Source organism: Helianthus annuus, chromosome 13 (assembly GCF_002127325.2).
Source record: "Helianthus annuus cultivar XRQ/B chromosome 13, HanXRQr2.0-SUNRISE, whole genome shotgun sequence".
Classification (NCBI taxonomy): domain Eukaryota; kingdom Viridiplantae; phylum Streptophyta; class Magnoliopsida; order Asterales; family Asteraceae; genus Helianthus; species Helianthus annuus.
The window spans coordinates 171,114,363-171,125,690 of NC_035445.2; the positions used below are offsets into that span (position 1 = coordinate 171,114,363).

The following is an 11,328-nucleotide window of genomic DNA, read 5'->3' on the forward strand; positions in this document are numbered from 1 at the left end:
TAGTATAAAAAACTAATAGGTAACAGTACCGAATAAGAAGAATACTCTTATCAAATTCCATAGCCATGTCCTTGAGGCTGACTTTGCACACATATTTTTTTACTTCATTGTCGCCTTCTCACGAGAAAGTTCCTCCCCACAATCACAATCATTCAGATAGAGTACAGCCCGGCGATCATTGTGAACATTCTTAAAATTCACTTCACATAAAAGAATCTCTTAAACACCGGAAAGCAGAGAAAGTTATTGAAACATAATTGCACTCACTTATTAGAGCTGCCCTTGTTGCTATCATCAACAACAATCCTGTGCAAACGTTTCCTTTGGGGTCGGCTCTTGATCTTGGAAAAGATTTAGAGTGGTATTTTAGACGTTTAATCAATAGTCATATTTATTTATTTTTCTATAACGATGGTTTTAAATGGAGTGAATAAAGAACTCACCTTTGATATTAGAGCGAACACTTCAAGGGCTTCTTCTAATGTAAAGATGATACTCGTCTTGAAAATAAAAAAAAATCATTTTTGGCATTAACATGTTCATAAAGATAAAAAGTTTATGCCTTCTATTTCCTCGTCCCTCTTCATGATTCCTACGAAGGAACCAAATAATTAATCATCAATTAGACCTTCAAACTCAAATTTAAAAACACACAAAACGCAGTTAACTTAAAAGATACGAATGACTTTAATACACCTGTATCAGGAGGAAGAACTGCTAGAACGGTTGTACTCGTCGTTGTGAAACTAGCATGTACCGCAGCCGCCAGTTTCATTGCAATTTTAGTGTCTTAGTACCAATTCCCTTACACTACTCCTTACCCTACTTCCCAAATTACACCCACCTGATTAGAAATAACCCTAATCCATGAAATAACAATCAATTATAAATCAATTTTGCATAAAAATAAATCCACTAAAAACAATTTGCTCCAAAATTACACTTGCAGACACACATACATATAACCAAATTGAATCTGGCCAAATTAAGGAAGTGAAGAGCCCTAACCCCAATTGTAGAACAATTTCATATAAATTGTCATAGTTCTAAGCAGTATTAATTCGGAAACAGTGATAAAAAATAGTAACCATAATCGAAACCGAAGGGTGGAACCCTACTGACCTGCAATCCCGGTAGAGGCAGGCGGTGGTGGCTCATTGGTTCGTGCCAGGAGCAAAGCAAAGAGGCTATGTAATGTGTGGTGGATTTTATGGGTCTGGAGGGGTTAGGGGAAGATGAAGATGAAGTGAAGCGGGCGTCTCTTTACTTTCCGTTAGAGAGGCTTAAATGATGGCATTCAATAATGGTGGTGGTGAAAGACGACCAGAGTAAGGGTAGAGATCTGTTGGGAGATCTTTTGAGTGAAAGGTAGAGATGGAACAAAATGGTAAAAAAATAGGTATGTAAACTTGATTCTTTATATGCCATCTTAAAATTTTAATGCAAATTACTTTTTTGTACATGGAAGATGTATTATATAGTATTATAGATTATAGATTATAGATATACGTATATCGTATCAGTACCATAACAAACCATTAATAAAACCAAAGTAAACAATAAACAAAACATTACTTAAAATTAAAATAAACACTTTAAAATTATAGAGTAATATTCATGGAGACTTTGGATTCATATAGACTAGGGTGTATGTCCGTAGCGTTGCGATGGTACGTTACCGTTGGCATTTGATTGATATCGGGGTTCGGTTTGTTACAATACCGGTACGATACATGCACTTTATATAGAAATCAACGCATGTGTTACATCGATCGAATATGATAAAACAAACATAGGTACTGACTGTTCCAATGGTGTCGATCGATAGTATTCATTTTCAATAAAACTTATATCACAATGTTGAAAGAAAATAAAAATAGAATGCAAGTTACTAAAAAATTCAAATATATTGTCGGTTTTAGCTAGGTTTTGTATGATAGTCGAACGATATCTATTTTTAATAATATTAATTATACTACAATATTGAAAATAATAAACATAACTGCGAAGTTACTTTTTTATAAATTTAACGAGCGCAAGTCATAATCAAGTTAAAAAAAATAAGCATTTAGAAAGTTTAATCACTATTCATCATTTAGAGGTTGATAAAACTAATATAATTAAAAAATATATAATTATTTGGAAGATCACTACAAGCGACAATATTCGGGCTTCTTGATCACGTCACGTTAAAAAACGATAATTTTTTTAATAAAATTACATATAAAATTTATGTTATTTTTCATGTCATTTTAAAAAGCATATTGCATTAATAATTTTAGAAATATCATATTCATGGAATCATGATGAACTTGTAATAATTTGTAACAACTCTCACTAATATTAATATTTAGTATAATAATTATCCAATAAGGAAACCCTAATTAAGACACCCAAGTGATTCTGCATAAACCCTAAAAATTTCAGAACAATCGAAATCAGGATCAGGGCCCCTAAAACTCAGGGGGGGGAGGGGTAAACCCTAGTTAACGATTATCCCTATTAAACGTTGTCAAAATCTAAATTTTCAAAAGTGTTGACTCATCTAGGCATGTCAAGCAGGTAGGTAGGCATGTCAAGCAGGTAGGTAGGCATGTCAAGCAAGTAGGTAGGCATGTCAAACAGGTAGGTAGGCATGTCAAGCAACTAGGTAGGCATGTCAAGCAGGTAGGTAGGCATGTCAATTGAAATCCCCACATCGATCAGAAGAAATTGTTGAGGTGCTTGCTTGCTTGCTATAAATAGGAACTTAGGATTTCATTCTTCGTTGCTCATTTCTTTCTTCTTTTCTCTATACATTGGTGTTCTAACCAATAATCACCAAAGCGATGTTCTGTTCAATCGATTCAGGAACCATCTAACGAATGCCGAAGTGCTGTGCTTTGTGAATTTCGTTAAACGGAATCCAAAGTACTATACTTTGTGAGTTCATTAAATGGATACCAAAGTACTTTCTGAATAAGATTATACTTTGTGAAATTCGTTAAGGTTCGAATCTCGTGACTACCGTTAAGGATTGATTTGGGTTTTACACAAATACGTATTCCATTCTGTTAAACTATATGTTTAACTACCGAAAATACTCCCCACTACACACATGCGAATCACTAATTAGTATAGCAGGGTGCTGCTACGATACAGGGTATTGACTCGATCGCTATTACGATTCATTTTCCGACCGATCAATATATCCAATGGATGTTTAAGTGCCACCCACATTAGGGTTATACTTTGTCGTTCGTCGTTAAATCGATGGATGTTTAAGTATCGCACTTTGTCGTTCGTTGTGAGAATTTGATCTCGTGAGTTATCGTAATTGTTGTATTAAGTTACCTACCTAGTTAGTGTGCACTAGGTTGGTTACAAGGCTAAATCAATAGGCTAAGCTCTGCCTGTATAAATCTGCAATATATCAAGGCTTATCTGTAAACTAAACTTTGGCCGTATGAATCTGCATGTTTATAATGTGAGTCATTCTCTTTTTATCATATGTTTACAATACTCCAAATTATTTTCAGAATTATAATTACAGTGATTAAGTTTATGTAATCACCAAATTACAGCCAGTATGTGAGGTATTGTGCACATTACTACTGTTTTAATCACATTAGGTGGGCGAACCTAAAATTAAGTGATATACGTCATTCATTGGGGCAGCCAATGGTGATATGACCACAGTCACAGATCCGGTCGAGTGACAAATACTGTGGGTTGTTGGTAGATATCAGAAACATATGTAAAAACTCTTAATACTGTAAATTATAACAAACGAGTCGTTTTAGTAAACTGAATGATTCACTCAGTATTTCCCGCTGACAAAACCTTTTTAAAACGCGTTTCAGGTAATTACAGTAGATTGGAGTAAGGAATGGATCCGGCACTAAAAGACTTCAAGAAGTGGCTTATTTTATTAATTAAATCAAATTAAGAAATATTGTTTTTATTAAAAGCTACCTTTGTAACAATGGAATTTATTCCATCTATTTAAATAAAATCCGGTGTTTCTAAACTCTGATATTTTTCCTAACTCACGGTCCTGATAAAATTTCCGCTGCAATAATTTTCAAAATAACTCACCGGTACCACTGTACTGCTCGCGGCTCCCGATTCCGTCCAGGATGGGGTCGGGGAACGTGACAGAAGGTGGTATCAGAGCCACTACTTTAAGCCTATAAGTGTTGTGATAATAATACTTAAGCTTAAATAAAAGAGTTAGGAGATTACTGTTAAATGGTAGCACAGCCGATAGCAGTTAGACTTGAACATAAGAAAAGATGCCTTAGTATAAGCTAAGCTACTTGTTTACGCAATTAGGTGTTATAATAATACCTAAGTTTAAACGGAAAATTAGAAGCTTAATATTATCTGATAGCACTCCGGATGATATTTAGACTTGAACTTAAGAATTTTGCCTTAAATAAACTTTAAGGTAAATTACTTATATAAGTACAATGTAATGGATATTGGTATTCCATAAAAATGACGATTAGCAGGCAATAGCACGTAATTGCTTCTTGCTTATTGATATTATTTGGTCGAGAATAAGATATGTTAGGGAAATACAAATTTCCTTGATTCTGGATAAAAGTCCTAATAAAAGAGGCACTTTTAAAAAAAATCTTGAAAAGATACTATTTATGGGAAGTAGAAAATTTTCTCCGGCAAAACTGGGTATAGAGTAGCAGACTCTCCAGCTTGTCTGGATATACTGAAGTTACCTCTCCGGCGCGAACCGGATAAGACGGGGTAAATAATATGTCAAATCAGTGACAAGATTTCCCTAAATAAAATCATGACCAGATATTTGACTTGTTTTTGGAAATATGAATCTGCTAAATACATTGATCTTATAGAAGGTATGTATATTACAGCATGTGAAATATATAATTATATATATATGTATATCTATAAGGAATTCCAAAAGTCGATTAGGAATAAAACACAAGCATATGTGTCTAGATTTCTTTATTAGGAATCTCTTTTCCGATATCAAACATTATTCCGTTTGATCATTTGTCTCGTAGTTCGTGTGACAAAATAAACAATGGAAACTCTATAAATTGGAACACCATCAAAAATATAAGAATTACCAATGCGTTATCATAAACTATTAACGCAAGTAAGAAACGTCTAAAGTTGTGCTAATGCACAAGAAAACACATAAAACTTAAATTATATATATCCACGGACGTCGAAGTTTATCACACATGACTTCCAAGACAAGACCTTTGGAAAATATAAATTAGGCATGATGACACCAATACTAATTCCGTCAGTAAAAGAACTCCTAATAAAAAAACGGCACTTTGCCACATGATCTTACAAACGATCACAATATCGCTAAGGTACGTTGGAACAATATTTCACAACCATCGGTGCACAGTCTATTTATAATCATAATTATTGGCACTACAAAAGAAGTCATCTACCTTTGCAAATCCCCTATTTCATTTCATTTCATTCGACATTCCTTGGTAATGTCACTTAACAAAGGTTATCACACGAGATTTCAGAAAAAGTTCTTATATTTCTTTCGTTGCAATTCTGACTTCTGCCTATAAATAAGTTGACTTTCGTGTTTCTACTTCTTTTAATGATCATCATACCATAAAGATTTCTTTCATAGTAGCAAATATTGATTTATTTCATTTCTTGATAAATCCACACGCTACACATGCACTGTTTGTACGCATGTGGTTCATTTGAATTATGAAGACCATAAGAGGGCATCATTCCAATTTGTTGCTTTATCAAAAGCTCAAATATCATTTCGCTATACTTAATCTTTTCATTGTAAACCGCGTTTTTACAAAGCGATGACTCTTTAATATCGAATCAATGAATTTCTTGAAAAACTCGATTTTCTTTTGAAGAGTATACATGATTTCTGTTGTGATCATGTCCGAACTTCCTTATTAAAACTCGTTTTTATCCAAACCCAGTTAACTTGCTCGCAATCCGTATTCAATTCAAAGTCCCATATGATATTTTAAGCCATCACATTCAAATTCGGAATAATCCCAACAAGCATTTCGATATTGAACTATAACATGCTTTCTTGGCCTTCGACTTCACTGATATATTTCTTTGATCACGTTCACCTTGTAATGACATTTTCACAAAATTTGAAGATTGCGCTAATCTAGGATTTAATTATTTATTTATCTATATTGAATCTGCTTTGTTAATTTATTTTATAAAAGCAATCTTAACACAATTATGTGCTAAGATAATGATCCACCATTTCATGTCCTAATTCCTTAGTCTTTACAACCTAAATCGAGCCTTTCGTGATATTTCTTACCTTATCATCATTGATCGAAAAACGTTATATAAATTTAATTGATTAAATATAGAAACTTCCAATATAGTATTCCTGTATTTAAAATTTTTGTTAAAACCATTAAGGTAAAGAATTTATATTTTCACGTATAAAATTTTCTTTGAAGTATACTCTCATTTAAGTTTATGCATTTATCATTGGCAATTAATATTAGTTTTATTATTAGTAATATTATTTTTAGATACTAGAGTTATTATCAAGGGCATGTATTGAATAGCCTAGCCTTAGTTAGGCATGGACTGGCCACCTATGCTTAAACAAGGCAGCACTAACCAATATCCAACCATGATAATAACTATTTAATATAAATATATATAAATTAAGTCATCATACTTATTTAGTAAATTTCAATTATATATATATATAAAAATATTTTATATTATATATAGAAATATGTATACTTTGTATTGTAAAGAGAAGACATATTTTCATAAAACAATCAAATGGACGAATAAAATTATCTAAATAATTGTCTAAGTATTCATGAACAAGACATATTATAAATAAATGTTCATCTTGATTAATATTTCACAACTATTAATAGAAATATTCTTTTATAAATATATATATTTATCAAATGTTATTTACACAAGCCAATATTTAAGTATGCTTGATATTAAAATAAACATTTATTATTTTACTTTTATAATTTAAAATACCCTATTATAAAATCTTATAATTAAACACACTTGATTTTAAAAATGATAATCATGAGTTCTACGATATTGGGTAAACCTATTTATAAAAAATATATCATTATTTTGTCAAAATTTACCTCGGGTTTGATATTTTAAACCTATCTATATTTATTTATTATTCTACTTTATGATAACATAAAAGGAAAAGGCATTTAGGAAATCAAAATATCACCTATCTTTAATCAAACATTTTGATTAAAATCGTCTGAAAACAATTATGTATTAAGACAAAAATATACTAACTTTATTGTCTTTTCATATATTCTTACAAATCACCCATCTCAGCACATTGATTTTCTCATATCATAATTCAATATTTGACAAAACATTTTTATGATTTCATTTTGAACCAATCAATCTTAAGTCTTCCTTAGGTACCAATCAAGGTAAGTTTTCTTCTGACAAAGAATTTTACTAATTCCAAAAAGTTCTTCACATTCATTCTAAAAATCTATAGATCATATATCTTTTGGCTTAAACATAATCACCTTGGAAACTATATCATTTCATCGGAATGTCTCATCTTTTGAAATATCTAGATTCGCTTCCTTGAAACTCTCAGTTAATTTCGAAAACAGTAAATTTATCATAACAATACCTTGCAGTATCCATATACATTTGTAGCCTGTGCTAATAATAAACCCTATTCATACGCCATTCGTTTGATTTATCATATTCTTGGTACAATTATGTACTCAGATTACGATACACTAAATTCTATTGTCCAGTACCATTTAAGTAAACGATGTTGATTTTCGGATAATCATTAACAAATCATTTTCCATACTCCCATTCACAAATAGATATTTATCAATTCGGAATCTCCCTCAATTGATCAAAGTAAGTTCATTTCGAATATTGAATCCAATTGTTTCTATGAATCATTTTTTATTTTTAAATTTTCATACCCTCAAAATATCTTTTGATTCCATTCCACGATACATTCTTTTTCTTAATTAAAAGAAGAAACCTAAAGAAAATATCATAGTCCAAATCTCGAGGACGAGATTTTTTATTAAGGTGGGGAGGATGTAACAACTCTCACTAAAATTAATATTTAGTATAATAATTATCCAATAAGGAAACCCTAATTAAGACACCCAAGTGATTCTGCATAAACCCTAAAAATTTCAGAACAATCGGAATCAGGATCAGGGCCCCTAAAACTCAGGGGGGGTAAACCCTAGTTAACAATTATCCCTATTAAACGTTGTCAAAATCTAAATTTTCGAAAGTGTTGACTCATCTAGCCATGTCAAGCAGGTAGGTAGGCATGTCAAGCAGGTAGGTAGGCATGTCAAGCAGGTAGGTAGGCATGTCAAGCAGGTAGGTAGGCATGTCAAGCAGGTAGGTAGGCATGTCAAGCAGGTAGGTAGGCATGTCAATTGAAATCCCACATCGATCAGAAGAAATTGTTGAGGTGCTTGCTTGCTTGCTATAAATAGGAACTTAGGATTTCATTCTTCGTTGCTCATTTCTTTCTTCTTTTCTCTATACGTTGGTGTTCTAACCAATAATCACCAAAGCGATGTTCTGTCCAATCGATTCAGGAACCATCTAACGAATGCCGTAGTGCTGTGCTTTGTGAATTTCGTTAAACGGAATCCAAAGTACTATACTTTGTGAGTTCATTAAATGGGTACCAAAGTACTGTCTGAATAAGACTATACTTTGTGAAATTCGTTAAGGTTCGAATCTCGTGACTACCGTTAAGGTTTGATTTGGGTTTTACACAAATACGTATTCCATTCTATTAAACTATATGTTTAACTACCGAAAATACTCCCCACTACACACACGCGAATCATTAATTAGTATAACAGGGTGCTGCTACGATGCAGGGTATTAACTCGATCGCTATTACGATTCATTTTCCGACCGATCAATATATCCAATGGATGTTTAAGTGCCACCCACATTAGGGTTATACTTTGTCGTTCGTCGTTAAATCGACGGATGTTTAAGTATCACACTTTGTCGTTCGTTGTGAGAATTTGATCTCGTGAGTTATCGTAATTGTTGTATTAAGTTACCTACCTAGTTCGTGTGCACTAGGTTACAAGGCTAAATCAATAGGCTAAGCTCTGCCTGTATAAATCTGCAATATATCAAGGCTTATCTGTAAACTAAACTTTGGTCGTATGAATCTGCATGTTTATAATGTGAGTCATTCTCTTTTTATCATATGTTTTACAATACTCCAAATTATTTTCAGAATTATAATTACAGTGATTAAGTTTATGTAATCACCAAATTACAGCCAGTATGTGGGGTATTGTGCACATTACTACTGTTTTAATCACATTAGGTGGGCGAACCTAAAATTAAGTGATATACGTCATTCATTGGGGCAGCCAATGGTGATATGACCACAGTCACAGATCCGGTCGAGTGATAAATACTGTGGGTAGTTGGTAGATATCAGAAACATATGTAAAAACTCTTATTATTGTAAATTATAACAAACGAGTCGTTTTAGTAAACTGAATGATTCACTCAGTATTTCACGCTGACAAAACCTTTTTAAAACGCGTTTCAGGTAATTACAGTAGATTGGAGTAAGGATTGGATCCGACACTAAAAGACTTCAAGAAGTGGCTTATTTTATTAATTAAATCAAATTAAGAAATATTGTTTTTATTAAAAGCTACCTTTATAACAATGGAATTTATTCCATCTATTTAAATAAAATCCGGTGTTTCTAAACTCTGATATTTTTCCTAACTCACGGTCCTGATAAAATTTCCGCTGCAATAATTTTCAAAATAACTCACCGGTACCACTGGACTGCTCGCGGCTCCCGATTCCGTCCAGGATGGGGTCGGGGGACGTGACATAATTTATTATTAAATTTAATTTGAATTACTATTCATGAAGACTTCAAATTAGTATGTACTAGTTAAACAAATGCCGCCGCGTTGCGGCGAACTTCTTTTATTATTTAGTCTGTGTTTATATGTGTTTGAAATCACTACAGCGCGTTGCACACGGAACCGCTAAACAAATAAAAAGAAAATGTAGAAAAAAACACAAAAAAATAACCGAAAGAAAATCAACTGAAAAGTTGTATGGTACTGATGTTCGGTAGAAACCCGTAGTTAGAGATGAGCAAATAGTAATGGGTACCGGTACCGAATTTCCTGAACCGAAAGATCCTAAGTACCAGTTCGGTACTGACGTTTGGCGTTCCCGGTACTGGTTTGCTACCGGTTTTTACCTTCATATACCGATACCGTAACTGAGGTATCAGTTGGCATCGAGCTCATCCCTACCCTTGAAACTAAAAAAAAGTTGTATGATATCGTTGTTGTTCGTACGGTACCCGTGATCAGGGATGAGCAAATGGTACTGGGTAGCAGTACCAAATTTCTCGAACTAAAAGACTATCAAACTCAATCCGGTACCAACTTTTGGCTTTTTTTGTACCATGCTGGTGCTAGTTTTTACCTTTATGTACCGATAACGAACCGGCATTTTCGATACAAGAACCGGTTGACATCAAACTTATCAAACTTAAAAAGTAAAGAAAATAACAATTATTATAATATTAAAATAATAAAACTATAAAAAACTGTATCTAATATTTTATTATATTATAATATATTAAAAATACTGTTCATTACATTGTCTTTATAATATATGATGACAAGAATAAAATGAAAATGTAGAAAAAAACACTAAAAAATAACGGAAAGAAAATCAACAAAAAGTTGTATGTAATATTTTATTATATTATAATATATTAAAAATATTGTTCATCACATTGTCTTTTTAATATATGACAAGAATTGTTAGAACTTTTGAGATCGTTGATACTTGTGCTGGATCAGTTTAGTCTCAGTTAGTAGCTATTTTGAATGTATAGGGGCTGATTTTGTAATTCTCTATAATTAGGAATCCTGACTTGGTGTAGTTAAGATTCCAGCAAATTTATAAATTTGCTGGCAAGTCAGGAGCTCACTATAAATACCCAATGCATTGTAACCTAGCCAAGCTTTTGCTCTTTGATGAATATTAGTGTTGTTACTTTCTCTTGTTGATCTTGTGCTCAAATCTGATATCCAAGGTTGTTTATTGTTATATCTTATTGTTTGGATTCAACACTTGTTGTATTCATTAATCCATTAGCTTCACCTTCATCTTTGATTCTTCTTGACTTTTCATTTCTCAAACACCTAATCAATAGGTGTTATGGGCTAAAACAACCAACCACTGTGATCCAAATACGTTTTGGGATCTACAATTTGGTATCAGAGCCTTTGTGCTCTTGGTTGTTGTGTTCTTGTT

At 32.6% G+C, this 11,328-nt stretch overlaps 1 long non-coding RNA gene across 1 annotated transcript; it reads right to left on the minus strand.

Annotated features, from left to right (window-relative positions):
- LOC110907810 lies at positions 1-661 on the minus strand. Its single transcript, XR_002573990.2, has 3 exons — positions 444-661; positions 268-341; positions 1-200 (listed from the first exon to the last, which is right to left on the minus strand). It is a non-coding gene; the product is annotated as an uncharacterized LOC110907810 (long non-coding RNA).
- Between the last annotated feature and the right edge of the window lie 10,667 nt (positions 662-11,328).